The following is a 16,301-nucleotide window of genomic DNA, read 5'->3' as shown; positions in this document are numbered from 1 at the left end:
AATTTCAAAACTAGACTGGAAACAGTCATTTTTATGCTTTGGGGACATAGATGTTTATCCTTCTGGACAAGAAGGTTTTCTAGCAAGTAAGTCGCCCAGCCTCGTTTGTCTGGAGACAGGCAGAGGGTTCGCTGAGCCTGGTTAAGAAGTTACACAGTCGGAGCAGTGGCAGAGAATGCCGTCTCCTGACAACATGGATTTAGGGGAAGGATTTAGCGCTGTGAGCCTTCATCTCACTGCCTTAAGTGTCCATCCTGGGAGGAAGCAGGACTCCAGACAGGCAGAGCCAGACTCGGCAGAGGACAGACCTGCGCTGGCTGTGCTCGTGGGCCAAGGGGGCAGGCGCTCAGCTGAGGTCCCTCGGGCAGACAGGCTGTGGCTGGAGGGGAGGTGATGTCTGGTCGTCACTTGTCTGCGCAGCTGACAGAGGAGTGGCCCCGCCCCCAGCTCCATCCCAGGGGAACTCACCACCCGCCACCAGGGTTTGGAAATCCAGACAGGCTGTGAACAGGAGGAAGAGCTGTCATTGGCTCACTGGGCCCCCTGGCTCGGGAGATGATAATCATAAGCAGTAATGCTAATAATAAGAGCAATGATAATGATGATGCTAGTAGCTAGAGGTGTGTGTTAATTTCACTGAATTGTCACAGTGACTCTGTGGAATAGGTGCTATCCTGAATTCCCATTTTAATGATGAGGAAACAGAGAGAGATTATGTAAGGCACCTAAGGTGGCTCAGACGGTAAAAGAATCTGCCTGCAATGCGGGAGACCCGGTTTCTATCCCTGGATTGGGAAGATCCCCTAGAAAAGAAAATGGCAACCCACTCTAGCATTCTTGCCTGGAGAATTCCATGGACAGAGGAGCCTGGCGGGCTACAGTCCATGGGGTTGCAAAGAGTCGGACAGGACTGAGCGACTGACACACGAAGGTCACCTTGCGGTTTAGAGGCAGCACCACCAGCTACTGCCTCACCCACGTCCCCATCCCGTCTTTCGATACATGACAGTGCTTCGTAGTTTTCAGTTGTTGTCATAGACTGTTGACTGGTCTGTGAAGTGGGTTGGGCAAAGAAGTGCTTTCACATTCTGCAGATAAAGCCTAAAGTTAGCTAACAGAAATAGGCAGGCAGAGCCCGGGGCAGACCTGGAGCTGGGGCGGGTGAGCAGGAAGCAGACCTCGACGGCTTGGTGTTGAGCCCCACAGCCGCCGGCAAGGCCGGGCGCTGCCACCTTCACTCAGGGTTAAGGTGGGGCTGAGAGGCAACAGGGTCCCCGGGATCCGGCTGTGGCGGGAGAGGCTGCAGGGTTAGAGTCCGCCTGAATAAGCTGACTCCGGAAATAAATGCAGGAAGCCTGTCCCTTGGACCACTTGCAGGAGATGGACCTTGTGTGGGCCATCAGTGTAAGTGACAGGTCACCATCGCTCACATAGCCTTCCTCCCTCGTTTTCTGTGAAGCTCTGCTGCTGCCCATGGCTCTGTGCCTAGAGGCCGAGCCCTTTCCAGACCTTCCAGGGATGGCTCTCAAACTGAGGAGGTGCCGGCTGCCACGGAAGTGCTTCTCTGTATAGAAGAGCCCGGGAAGGAGGGGTCCTGCCGGTGGCCTCTAGACTCCGAAGGGGGTCTGGCCACAGCCCTGGATCAAGGCCCCGGGCCCCTGTCTCTGTGTTTCTCTCTAAGCATCTGCTGAGACTTCTCCCCGAGCCTTCCCTGGCGGGATCCTCTTTTCTCTACTTTCAGGGCGCCCTGTCACTCTGTCGCCATGGCAGCAGAACCTTTGATTTGTGGACCCACAGTCCTGTCGGCCTATTGTCATTTTTCCACCAAACATCGCCAAGCTGTCGGTTGATTTCCCTCAGACCCTCCTCTGTCAGACTCAGCAGGATGGCTGAGCAGTGTGCCCGGGGACTGAGGGTGCTAACTTCTCCTCGAGGGGCTGTTTTCTCCGGAACCCCCAGCGAGAGGGAACGTTTATGCTTGGGGGTGAGGTGATGAAAGGTCTCTGTGGTCTGTTCTCTCCCATCCTCAGACCACACCGACCTCGGATGCCTGTGGTCTCCCTGGATGCTCTGAACACCTCAGGAGTCCACCTGCAGGCCTGGCTCTGTTTGTACTTTCAAGCCTTTGTCCGTGCTGTCCCCTTCTTCCAGAACCTTCTCTGACAATTAAAAGAACTTCAGTTCCAGGCCCCTGTATTAGCTGATGGGTTCCTGAGCTCCACCAGATTTAAGCCCCTGCTCTGCCCCACTCCTGTCCCCAGCACCTAGGTGCTCCTCTGAGGACAGGCAGCCTGTCTGGCTCACCCCTGCTGTGTGCGGGGCCGCCCTCATCTGCAGGACAGCGCTTTGTAGACCAGCCTCCTGAACCGAGACCTCAGCTGCCTGGGAGACGGGGGTGAACAGCGTAGTGTGACCTTGAGCTCATGGGCCACAGGCTAGTGGGGGGCGGACAGTACACCCGCAGATAAGCACAGTCACGTGAGACCGCACAGATTCTGGGAGCAGCTGGAGGTCAGTAAACAGGGTGACAGGCTCGAGGATAACAGAAGAGACCTGGAGCAACTTGTGGAAGTGTCGGGGGAATGAAACTGATTCTGGAGTCTGACTGGGGGCTTCCCAGCTCCATTTATTCATTTGTATGTGACAAATATTTGTATAATACTTGTTGTGTGCTAGATATTATTCTAAATACAAGATGTTCAGCAGTTCTTAAAAGTTTTTATACTTGTCAGGTTTATAGAAAAATTTAATGGAAAGTGTAGAGAGTTCCACGTATGTCCTCCCCCAAACACCGTAGTCTCCCCCACTATTAACATATTCATTAGGTGGTATGTTTGTTACAACTGATGAACCACTACTGATACATTATTACTGGCTAGAGTGCATAGTTCACATAGAATCCACTCTTCCTGTTGTACATTCTATGCACTGTGCTTAGTCGCTCAGTCATGTCTGACTCTTTGGGACCCCGTGGACTGAGCCCGCCAGGCTCCTCTGTCCATGGGGTTTCTCCAGGCAAGCATACTGGAGTGGGTTGCCATGCCCACCTCCAAGGGATCTTCCCAACCCAAGGATTGAACCCAGGTCTCCCACATTGCAGGCGGATTCTTTACCCTCTGAGCCGCCAGGGAAGCCCAGGAATACTGGAGTGGGCAGCCTATCCCTTCTGCAGGGGAACTTCCTGACCCAGGAATCAAACCGGGGTCTCCTGCAATTACAGGTGGATTCTTTACCAGCTGAGCCGCCAGGGAAGCCCCGTACATGCTGCAGGCTTTGCCAAAGGCATAAAGTTGTGAATCCACCATTACAGTGTTACACAGAACAGTATCGCCGTCTGAAATACCTTCTATGCGTTACCAACCCCTGGCGACCACTGACCTCTCACTGTCTGCCTGACTTTGCCTTCTCCAGAATGTCATGTAGCTGAAATCGCACATGATGTAACATTTTTAAACTGGCTTCTTTCACTTAACAACATGCATTTAAGAGTCCTCCATGTCCTTTCGTGATTTGATAGCTCATTTCTTATCACTGAGTCGTATTCTGTCGTATGGATATACCAGTTTATTTGCCCACTGAAGGACATCTTGGTTGCGTCCAAGTTTGGGATAAAGCTGCTGTAAGTATTTTTGTGTAGAGTTTTATGTGGACATAAGTTTTGAACTAATTTGGGTAAACACCTAGAAGCAAGACTGCTAGATCATATTCTAAGATGATGTTTAGTTTGGCCAGACCATCTTGTGGCAGTGACATCTGCATTCACATCAGAAACGAGTGGGCATGTCTGTGGCTCCGTCCCTGCCAGGGTTTGGTGGTGTCAGTGTTTTGGGTTTTAGCCGTTGTAATGCATGTAGTGGTCCCACATCGCTGTTTTAATGCACAATTCCCTGATGATGTATGATGTGGAACATCTTTTTCTATGCTTATCTGCCACTTATATTTTTTCTTTGGTGAGGTATATATTTATATCTCTTATGCACTTTTTAATTAGAGTTTTAAGAATTCTTTGTATATTTCAGTTTTTTGTTTGTTGTTATTGTTTTTTGGCCATGTCTCACAGCTTGCAGGATCTTAGTTCCCCAACCAGAGATTGAACCCTGGGTTGTAGCAGTGAAACCACCAAGTCCTAATAAGTCGAATAAGTTGAGTAATATCGGTTCTCTGACTTTCACTCTTCAGTATAGTGTTGGCTATTCTGGGTCTTTGTGTTTCCGTGTAAATTTTAGAATTAGTTTGTTAACATCCACAAAGTAACTTGCTGGGATTTTGTTTGGGACTGTGTTGACTTTATTGATCAAGTTGGAAAAAAACTGGTATCTTGGCAATATTGTGTCTCTGTTCATGAACATGGAATAGCTTTTTATTTTGATCTACATCAATTTCTTTTGTCAGAATTTTATAGATTTCCTCATAAATTTATACATATTCTGTTAGATTTATACCTAAGTATTATACTTTGTTTTCAGTGCTAATATAAATGGTGTGTCTTTAAATTTCAAATCAATTGCTCATTGTATAGGAAAGCAACTGACTGTTGCATCTTACAAAGTCTTTTGAGTCGTACACCCTTGCTATAATTGCTTGTTAGTCCCAGGAGTGTTTCTGTTGATTCTTTAAGAATTTCTACATAATCATGTCGTCAGCAAAAGGGACAGTTTTGTTTCTTCCTTCCCGATCTGTGGGCCTCTGTTTCCTTTCTTGTCTTATTTCTGTGTCAGCCAGCATTCCCAGTGCAGTGCTGATCAGGAAGGTGAAAAAGGACAGCCTTGCCTGCCTTCTGATCTTAGAGGGAAAGCACCTAGCTTCTCAACATTAAACTTGACGTTAGTTTATCATTTTTCTCTAAATGGTTTAAAAATATATATAGTGTGGTTCTGCTGTCCAAAGTTGAGGGTGCCTTTGGGGAGCTGACAGGAAGGACAAACGATGACAGAGGTGGAGCCTGGGTCATTAGGGACCTTGTTTGCTAAGCAGAGGAGTTTAAAATTCAGAATTAAAGACATTTAATCAGGGAGTGGCATGGTCAGATTTCCGGGCTGCAGGAGGAGAACAGGTGAAGGGGTGAGGCCAAAGGGCCGAAATTGCCCAGAGACAGTTTGTGCAGTAACCCAAGCAGGCGCTGACGGAGATCTATGGTGGGGCAGTTGCAGCGGGCACAGAGAGAAGAGGGTGGGTTTGAGAGACATTACAGAAGCGGATGTGACAGGCGTTGGCGGTTGATCAGCTCCAAGGGGGAAGGACAGGCAGGCAGCAAGGGCGGTGCCCGGACCTCTGACTGGGTGATGGACACTGGACCTCATCACGGAGGTCAGGTGCAGGATGAGGAGCAGTTTCTGGAGGAAATGTGAGGGGTTCCTTTCTGGGCAGAGGGCCTCAGAAGATGATGCAGGGTCTGAGAGCCCAGGGAGCAGTTCTTCCAAGGGGCAGGGATTTGGGAGAGGGGTGGTCAGCACGCTGAGCGTAGGAGATGTGGGGCTGAGTGTGGTCACCCAGGGAGTGGGGCCGGTCAGAATGAAGACGTCCTGACTGGAGCCCAAGGAATCACTAAGCAATGATGGAAACAGGATGCGGTTAGGCCAGGGGACTCTGACCTGGGGATCAGTAAGCACGGGGGTAGCCAGGAGAGAGAGCTCCCCGGAGATGGGGGCAAGGGAGAGCAAGCTGTCCCTGCCTGGGAGGTGTTTGAAGAAGGAGGCAGAGGTCCAGAGACGAAGGCTTCCAACCAAGACCAGGACTCACAGGCCCCCTCCACCCTGACGGCCTGTCCCGGGCCTCGGTGCTCCTGCGTGGCACCTCAGCCCTGCATCCTCTGCTTTATGGAGTCTGATGGGAAGATTGGCTGTCTCTGTATTTCAGATGTAGCAGGTGTGGACAAGTCTGCCAAATATGCTAAAAAGATTTTTAAAATACAATTTGTATTCTTGGAAAAAAGGGGGAAACTCTCCTTTTTTGTCTACCTACTCTACTGGTGGTGATGGTGAGTAGGTGTTGGACATATGGGTGTGGTGTTCAGGGTGAATGTGAGCTGGAGAGGGGAGCTTGGGTGCAGTCAGCATATAGATGACCCACATCATGGCTGAGAGCCCCGGGGCCAGCGGGGGGCACATAGGTGGGGACGCCAAGGGGCCAAGGACGGACCCTCAGTTACCCCAGTGCTTGGAGGTCTGGGAAGTAGGAGGTAGACAGCGAAGGAGACCTAGAAGGAGAAACCATAGAGACAGGAAGAAAATCAGATGAGTCTGGTGTCTAGGAAACCAAATGAAGAAAATGTTTCGAGAAGGAAGTTTTGATGAAGCGTGTCAAATGCTGCTTTTAGATCAAGTAAGATGAAAACCAAGAACTGACACTGTGGATGTGTGTGCATACACACACACACCCATGTGGAATTTTTTTTAAGGAAAATAATTTGAGATCATTTCCCCCATAGTGAAAGCAGTGTGTAAGGATGGTGTGAGGGCAGCCTGGGAATCTAGATGGAAGGGTTGTCTGCTTTCTTCCAAGCCTGCCTTCCCGGGCCACTGACCATGCCTCCACCTGGCTGTTCTGAAGGGCTTTGGAAAGGGAGGGGAGATGACCTCTAAAGACCAACAGCACTAAAGACCACCAGCATTGACGCCCCAGCAGCCCCTCAGACAGCATCCCCGGGCTGCCTTGTGTTCCCTGAGTGCCTCCCATCTGCTTCCCAGATAGGTGGCGGCAGAGATGGAATCACGTGTCACCCCCGGGAGCCACGTGTGACGTTCACTCACAGAAATGGCAGCAGGCCGGCGGCACGGGCTGCCAGGCAGTCCACCCCAGGAACCACCTAGGTGCTGGGCCCTGTGGCTTTCTGGCCATCCAGACAGCAACTGAGTAAAGGGCACGCTGGGCCAGAGGAGTGTTTCAAACTTCCCTCCAAATTCTCTGCTTTGGCCGTGTTTTTTGGTGGAAGCAGATGGGGGCTTTGGAAGTCACGGGCTGCACTTGGCGCTGGAACTGGTGTCTTATTCCAGTTACGTTTCTATGGAAACAGATATTGGAAGAGGCAAATACATAAGAGTTTTAAATAATTTTAACTCTTATCTTCTGCCTCCCTCTATAGTTGCACTGAAAAAAAAAAAGAAAATCCAATCCTAAAGCAGACTCTTCCAGAAACATCTGGTATCTTCATAAAGCTTGTCCAAGCTCCATCTCCCACTGTTCATTTTGAAATAAGAAAGATGAGAACGGCGGGGTGAGGGGTGTGCTCTGTGGGCTGCTCCTGGGCATCCTGGCGGCCCAAGGTTTCAATGCCAAGGTCACAGTCCAACCAGTGGGTCATCGCTGCCAGCCCTGAGCGGCAGGACAGGGCTCTCATCACGAGCCACCCGTGGGTTCTGGATGGCCCGGCTCAGGCCCTACCTGAGGCAAACCGCATCCCAGCCAGGGTCGTGGGACTCCGCTGGACCTTGGGTGGGTCTACTCGCTGAGAGCACCCCAGCACCCTAAGCCCTCCCAGGAGAGGGGTCACACCATCTGACGTCCTGATCTGATATCATTCTGCTGTTTAAATCCTCCCGCCACCATCGACCGGAGGGTGAGCTCACTCCTCCGCAGTTCAGGAGGCCCTCAAATCTGGCCTCACTTCCGCCCCTGCCCCACCTCATCTCTCAGACCCTCCCTCAGCCCGTGCTCAGCTCCCCTTAATACTGACACTTCTCCACAGTGTCCCACTCTCTCCCTCCACGCCCATGTACCTGCTGTCCTCTGCCCGGGACACCCTCCTTCCCACCCCAGTGTGCCTTCTCCGTGCTAAAAACTCCTAGTCGACCTTCAAGAGGCGGTCAGAAGCATCTTCTCTGGGAGCCTTTGGAGCAGCAGGCTGCCCTGGACGCCACCGTCTGGGCCCTGCCTCACCCTGCTGGCCCCTCATCTGGTCAAACACTGGTCATTATCTGTCTGCGCACCTGGCCCCGCCTAGTCTGGGACCTCCTCAGAGGCCAAGGCCATCTGCGTGTCCCCAACACCCACTGGCAGGGCCTAGCTCGCAGTAAGTACTCAGTAAATATTTACTGAATAAATTGTTCCCTCCACCTGGAACTCTCTCCCTGTGCCTCCATATGTCCGAATTCACCCCATCTGTCTGGGCCCATTAAGCCGACTTCTCTAAGAAATGTCTCTGCCAAGTTGCAATTTAATTTAATATTACACCCTTACCTTTTATCAAGGGCCCACTTACAAAGCTAAAGCTGTCAATTGAAGAATGATTCAGCATTTTCTATAAAAGACTGTTGTTCAGTGTGTGACTTAATGCCCCCGACATAAAGATCCACAGGATAGATCCTCACAAAAGTGCCAGGAAATGGGCTGTGCTCACCCCCGAACCACCCCCCAACCCTGCCCCAGCATGAACTTGCATCTACTTCCTTCCTTTGATCAAGCAATCCTAACTGAATAAGTCACTCTGTTTTCTGTTTAACCTTGGCTGCCAGAAAGCTGGAGCCAAACTCAACACTCAGCCGTCATAACCATCGTTTCTCAAGTTCCTGAAGGATTATCTCGCCTTCTGATCGTTCGTCCTTATTTTTAACTGTCCTGTTGTGTTTGGGCTTTTATTGTGTGCTACCTCAGGTCCTCTGGGAGAAGAGACAAGGTGTAAGTTCCAGATTAAGTTATTAAAATGAGAAAACTAGGTGAGATTTAATTGGAATGATATGCCAGAGAGACATTGTAAGGATGCCCGCACACATTTTCCTTCTGGCAGGAATCCCGGCTCAGCTCCAGCTGCCCACGGCACTGTGCGCCCCGGGGATGGACAGGCCACTCTGCCGGAAACCCACAGCTGGGTTTCTGGAACATCTCTCCTCAGAAGGCATCTTGGGCCCATGGGAGACTGCAGTTTGTTTCAGCCTCCTTATTGCCTTCCCTAGTGTCTTCGGGAGGTACCTGGGCTGCTGAGGCCCCTCAGGACACAAAGCTAAAGAGGCAGAACCCACGGCGCCAGGGGACGGCCCTGTGGTGAGACGGCCTCTGGTCTCTCCCTGTCCAGGTACTCCGCAGGCCAGTGGGCTGTGTGCTAGGAATTTCCAAGTGCCGTGGGGCAAAACAGCTGGAAAATTATCTGCCATACTGGCATCTTCTGACCACTTAGTAAAGACATTCCAGCTCTTGAGCAAAGACAGCCTTTAAATACGATTCCCGCCACGTCCGTGTTGGCAGAAACACGGGCTGTGGCAACACGGAGACATCGCCTGTTTTTGGGGGGATTCCGACCAGCCCACCTCTCTGTGAACGGTGTCAGCCAGCCGCGCCTTCTCGCTGCTGGGAGTCCTGTTGCGCGCTGCGCTCGGCTCCCGGGCGGCCTGCACAGTCTGATGGGCGGGATGAGAGGCACACGGGACGCGGGACGGGCTTTCGTCTTCTCCGTGATACGTGTCTCCAGATTCCTGGGTTTATGCTGGCCTTATGTGCTGAGATACTGGCTTGCTTTTCTAGAATACGAGCCAGGATTGGGTTTGGATGCAATGTCCCTCAGAGGGTGAAAAGTGGAAGAGAACCGGATGTGCAAGGTTTTGCTCATCATAGCACTTGTTCACAGAGAATCAGCTGTAGCCTCCGCCCGCAGCAGCGTCACCGCAGGACACCCCTGGCGGGCCACCTTCTAGGATGGTTATTGTGGCAAACGGAACGAACGCGAGGCAAGAGTTTCCGTTCCAAACCGTCACATGTCACTTCCACTCGTGTTTCATTCTCCCTAACATTTTAATTCTCATGCCTGGGTTCAGCAGGGCAAGAAAGAGCAGTCCTACTATGCACCCAGGAGAGAAGGAAATAGGTGTTGATGTCAGCCGTAATGCCTACTGTGTTGCCTCCCATCCACTTCCCATCACTGTCACAGCTGCCTGCCCTCCACGAGGGTGAACTCCATGAGAAGAGGGAGGAGGCAGAACTGTGTGTTATTCACTGCTGTATCCCCAGCACCGGCAGACATGCCTGGCACACGGAACACACTCGGTAAATACTAGTGGAACAACTGAATGAAGCCAGTCTCAGGGCAATCTTATTATGAGATCGGTGGGATACTCTCTGAGAAGTTCTGTGCTAAGTCCTGCATACTCTACTACCAAATCCTATCCCAGTCCACCACTCCACTCCCTCCACGCAGGTCCAAAGGACCATCGTCTCCCATCCCAGGGGGGTGCTACAGTTGACACGCACCGCACAACCGGGACAGTGAGTCAAGAACCTTCATTGCGTAGGTCTCACTCAGTTGTTTACTGTTGTTACCACGACTTTCTAAGCAGGCCTGCTCCCACTTGTAGCCCATTCCAAGCCATTCTGCATGGCAGATATCTTTTCTTAGATATAATTCACGTACCATAAAGTTCAGTTTTAAAAATATATACGGCAGTGGTCTTCAGTCCATTCATAAAGTTGTACAACCATCCTCACTATCTACTTCCAGAAAATTTTCATCACTCCTAAAAGAAACCCTATTCTTTTTACCCGTCACCCTGTATTTCTCCTCCTCTCCAGCCCCGGGCAACCACTAATCTACTTCATGGCTCTGTGGATTTGCTGACGCTGGTGGTTTCATACCAATAGAATCACACAATAATATGTGACTTTTTGTGTGTGGCTTCTTTGGCTTAGCATAATGTTTTTAAGGTTCTTCTATGTCGTAGCATGTATGAGTGCTTCATTCCTTTTTATGGCTCAGTCCTACTCCCCTATGTGGGTACATTCCACATTTCATTTGTCCATTTCTCAGCTGATGGATATTCGGGTACTTTGCACTTTTGACTGTTTTGTGTAGTGCTGCCATGAGCATTTATGTACAAGTTTTTATGTGAACATGTATTTTTACTTCTCTTGCATATGTACTTGTGTGTGTATGTGTATCAGTTCAGTTCGGTCGCTCAATCGTGTCCAACTCTGCAACCCCATGGACTGCAGGACACCAGGCCTCCCTGTCCATCACCAACTCCCAGACCTTGCTCAAACTCAGATGCATCGAGTCGGCGATGCCATCCAACCATCTCATCCTCTGTCATCTCCTTCTCCTCCTGCCCTCAATCTTTCCCAGCATCAGGGCCTTTTCAAATGAGTCAGTTCTTCTCATCAGGTGGCCAAAGTATTGGAGTTTCAGCTTCAACATCAGTCCTTCCAATGAATATTCAGGACTGATTTCCTTTAGGATGGACGAGTTGGATCTCCTTGCAGTCCAAGGGACTCTCAAGAGTCTTCTCCAACACCACCACATCAATTCCTTGGCGCTCAGCTTTCTTTATGGTTGAACTCTCACATGCATATACGACTACTGGAAAAACCATAGCTTTGAGTAGATGGACCTCTGTTGGCAAAGTAATGTCTCTGCTTTTTAATATGCTGTCTAGTTTTTTCATAGCTTTTCTTTCAAGGAGCAAGCATCTTTTAATTTCATGGCTGCAGTCATCATCTGCAGTGATTTTGGAGTCCAAGAAAAGAAAGTCTGTAACTATTTCCACTGTCTCCCCATCTATTTGCCATGAAGTGATGGGACCTGATGGCATGGTCTTAGTTTTTTGAATGTTGAGCTTTAAGCCGACTTCTTCACGCTCCTCTTTCACTTTCATCAAGAGGCTCTTTAGTTCCTCTTCACTTTCTGCCATAAGGGTGATATCATCTGCATATCTGAGGTTATTAAGATTTCTCCTGGCAATCTTGATTCTACCTTGTGCTTCATCCAGCCCAGCATTTCGCATGATGTACCCTACATATAAGTTAAATAAGCAGGGTGACAGTATACAGCCTTGACATACTCCTTTCTCAATTTGGAACCAGTCCATTTTTCCACGTCTGGTTCTAACTGTTGCTTCTTGACCTGCATACAAATTTCTCAGGAGGCAGGTCAGGTGGTCCGATATTCCCATCTCTTTCAGAATTTTCCACAGTTTATTGTGATCCATACAGTCAAAGGCTTTGGCACAGTCAATAAAGCAGAAATAGTTGTTTTTCTGGAACTCTCTTGTTTTTTCGATGATCCAGCAGATGTTGGCAATTTGATCTCTGGTTCCTCTGCCTTTTCTAAATCCAGCTTGAACATCTGGAAGTTCTTGGTTCATGTACTGTTGAAGCCTGGTTTGGAGAATTTTGAGCATTACTTTGCTAGCATGTGAGATGAGTGCAATTGTGCGGTAGTTTGAACATTCATTGGCATTGCCTTTCTTTGGGATTGGAATGAAAACTGACCTTTTCCAGTCCTGTGGCCACTGCTGAGTTTTCCAAATTTGTTGGCATATTGAGTGCAGCACTTTCATAGCATCATCTTTCAGGATTTGAAATAGCTCAACTGGAATTCCATTACCTCCACTAGCTTTGTTCATAGTGATGCTTCCTAAGGCCCACTTGACTTCACATTTCAGGATGTCTGCAATATCAGTAATCCAAGTCTATGCCCCAAACCACTAATGCCAAAGAAGTTGAAGTTGAACAGTTTTATGATGACCTACAATACCTTCTAGGAGTAACACCAAAAAAAGATGCCCTTTTCATCATAAAGGACTGCAATGCCAAAGTAGGAAGTCAAGAGATAACCTGGAGTAACAGGCAAGTTTGGCCTTGGAGTACAAAATGAAGCAGGGCAAAGGCTAACAGAGTTTTGCCAAGAGAACGCACTGGTCATAGCAAACACCCTCTTCCAACAACACAAGAGATGACTGGTGGACATCACCAGATGGTCAATACAGAAATCAGATTGATTATATTGTTTGCAGCCAAAGATGGAGAAGCTCTATATAGTCAGCAAAAATAAGACTGGGAGCTGACTGGCTCAGATCATGAACTCCTTATTGCCAAATTCAGACTTAAATTGAAGAAAGTAGGGGAAACCACTAGACCATTTAGATATGACCTAAATCAAATCCCTTATGATTATACAATAGAAGTGACAAATAGATTCAAGGGATTAGATCTGATAGACAGAGGGCCTGATGAACTATGCACAGAGGTTCATGACATTGTACAGGAGGCAGTGATCAAGACCATCCCCAAGAAAAAGAAATGCAAAAAAGCAAAATGTCTGTCTGAGGAGGCCTTACAAATAGCTGAGAAAAGAAGAGAAGCAAAAAGCAAAGGAGAGAAGGAAAGATATACCCATTTTAATGCAGAGTTCCAAAGAATAGCAAGGAGAGATAAGAAAGCCTTCGTCAGTGACCAATCAAAGAAACAGAGGAAAACAATAGAGTGGGAACGACTAGAGATCTTGTCAAGAAAATTAGAGATACGAAGAGGACATTTCATGTAAAGATCAGCACAATAAAGGACAGAAATGGTATGGACCTAACAGAAGCAGAAAGTATTAAGAAGAGGTGGCAAGAAAACATAGAAGAACTGTACAAAAAAGATATTCATGACCCAGATAACCACGATGGTGTGTGTGTGTATACATATGTGTTTACGTGTATATATTCACACACATATATATAGAAGTAGTATTGTTATGTCATATGGTAGCTCTTTTTAACATTTTTAGGAATTGCTAGACCATGCCACAGTGGCTGCACCGTTTTACATTCCCACCAGCAATGCATGAGGGTTCCAGGGCCTCCATATTGTCACCAACACTTGTTAATGACCTGCACGTTTGATTACAGTCATCCGACCAGGTATGAAGCGGTATCTCATTGTGGTTTTGATAAGACTCACTATTGAATGACTAATGACGTTAAGCAACTTTTCATGTGCTTATTGGCCATTTGTATTATCTTCTTAGGAGAAGTGTCTACCTAAGTCCTTTGCCCATTCCTTGTAATTGAATTATTTATCCTTTAATTGTTGAGCTGTAAGAGTTATTTACATAAAGGTAGGCTAGATTTGTGGTTTTCAATCCTGGCCACATCACCCCAGAAAAAATCTTTTTCACAGTACTGGTACTTATGCCACACACTCCATTAATTCTGATTTAATTGGTTTAGAAAGAGGCCTGGACATTGGGATCTTTTAGAAATTGCCATGGGTTTTAGTGTGCAGCCAGGGTTGTTAACTTTCTGAACCCAGACCCTCACCAACCTCTAGGAAGGGCCAGGACTGCACTTTGGATACCAGAGTTAGAAACAGACCCAGGACAGTACATTTAAGGATAAAAGAGGAGGGAACAAAAACCTGAATCGAAGAGCCCTGAAATCCAGGCACCCAGGCCCCCTACCAACCCCCCCTCCAACCCCCAGCTAGAGACCATGATGGGGACAAAGAAAATGAAGACTGAGTTGGGGGGGCGCCACTTGGGGACGTTCACATGTGCAGACCCCACAGACCTGAATGAGTCCCTCCACGCTCACGTTTTCCTGAAAGTCCTGAATCATCATTTGAACATTTGTTTCCCTCGTGGAAGACAGAGAGCGAGGGACAGGAAAGAAGGAAAAACTACGAGATTTCTGTCTTCTGTAGCATTTTTCACTGCAGTTGAGAGTCAGAGGGTGAGCAAGTTGCAGACCGGAACTTTAGGCAGGTTAAAAAACCTGGCCTGCAGCTGCAGGAAGCCGTCGGCCACAGAAACTGCCAGGGAAGCAAGGGACGAGGGAACCAGCGTGTCCGGGCACCACAGCACCCACAGCTCTGAGACAGAACCGCCAGCCACTTGGTGGGATGTTCATTCTTTCTGCAACTGTTTGGCCAAGAGTGTCTCCCTAAAGTGACAGTGGATTAAGCCTCAAACACTGGGTCACTTTGACCTTGACATAGGATGGAACACTTAACACGACCCGAAGACGCTCAGTTCAGTTCGGAAGACACGGACACAACGCGTGGGTCCCTCCTAAGGGCTCAGGGGACCACGGCACTGTCATCCCAATTATCAGTGCCCAGCGCCCCACCCTCTGCCCTCTTCTGGGCTGGGGCCCCACCCCCAGGGCCCAGTCTGTCCCACATTGGCAAATACATGCTGTAATAATAAGAATGCCCCACACTTCTACGGCAGGCACAGTTTACAAAGCGCCTTGCCATTGCCATTTTGGGGGAGGAAACTGAGGCTGGAGAGATGAACTGACTGACCTGAGAAGACCTGTATGTTGGAAACACACCCAGCCTGGGCCAGGTGGCATTAGATGACTCAGGTCCATTCTGCTGGGATTGGTCTGCTGGTCCATTCATACTTCCTGCTTCTTTTTGCATTGGTTCTATGTTTTACTTGGTTTTGTTTTAAAGAAACATTCCCTTCATTGATGCTTTGAAAATTATCATAATCCATTGCGCAGAGGGCTGTCTTATAGATATTTAAGTCTCTCACCTGTGACTGTCTGGTTGATGTTTCATTAAGAGTGAAGCAAACCCAGCAAATCCAGATCTGAGAGCATTTCTTCCAGGTCCAGCCTCATCCTCAGTAGCAGGTCTGCTCAGCCTCCATCCAAGATGCCAGCAAAGCTGCATTGTCTTCATAGTAACCATAGCAAACGTCATAATAGCAGCAGCTTTGGTTGAGTTCATACTTTGTGCCAGACATTGTCCCAAGTGCTTTCTTTTATCAACTCATTTATCCTCCCAACAACCTCATGAAGTATCACCATTCTTGTCTGTTACCCCAGTCTGCAGGAGAGGAAAATGAGGCCCAGAGGGGTTGAATAGCGTGGCCACAGCCACATAGCAGGCAAGTACACGGTTTTAGCCCACAGTGGTCAAGCAGATGAACTGTGGAGTTAGGCTAAGCTTCAGATCCCAGCTCAGCCACTTACTGTGTGAGGTTAGGTAAGTGTTGTGGGTTGAACTGTGACCCACGAAAGACATATCAACATCCTTACCCAGGAATGCAGCCTTATTTAGAAGGGGGGTCTTTGCAGATACGATTATACTAAAAATCTTAAAATGGTATCATCCTGGATTACCCAGGTTGGTCCTAAATCCAGTTACAGTGTCATTCAAACAAGCAGGAGAGGACACAGGGGAGAAGGTCACACGAAGATGGAAGCAGAGATAGGAGAGACGCGGCCATAAGCCAAGGGATGCGGGAGCACCAGAAGTGAGGAGAGGCCCTGGATTCTCCCCAAGAGCCTGCAGAGGGCATGGAGCTTTGCCAACGCCTTTAGGCTTCTCGCTTCCAGAACTGTGCAAGAATAAATTTCTGTTCCTTTTAAGCCACCCAGTTTATGGAGATTTCTGTGGCAACCCTAGGAAACTAGTAGAATCAGTGGCAACTTCTGAGGGCCGCAGTTTCTTCATGCATAATATGGGTCCCACCTCATAAGGCTTTGGGGTTAGGATTAAAGGGGCAGTGTGCCTATGAAGCCCATGCATGTGGCCAGCATATTGAAACCAATCAATGAAGGTGAGATACTAGATGAAGCGTTATCACCTGCTTCTAGCAGCCCTGC

The 16,301-nt window shown here is 48.7% G+C and overlaps 1 protein-coding gene across 1 annotated transcript in view; it reads left to right on the top strand.

The window, feature by feature from the left end:
- Positions 1-16,301, top strand: part of GABBR2 (gamma-aminobutyric acid type B receptor subunit 2) — a 359,033-nt gene that overhangs the window by 304,952 nt on the left and 37,780 nt on the right. The window lies entirely within an intron of this gene.

This window comes from Cervus elaphus, chromosome 29 (assembly GCF_910594005.1).
Source record: "Cervus elaphus chromosome 29, mCerEla1.1, whole genome shotgun sequence".
Lineage (NCBI taxonomy): Eukaryota > Metazoa > Chordata > Mammalia > Artiodactyla > Cervidae > Cervus > Cervus elaphus.
Note: the sequence above shows the minus strand (reverse complement) of the source record. Positions and strands in the feature narration are given on the sequence as shown.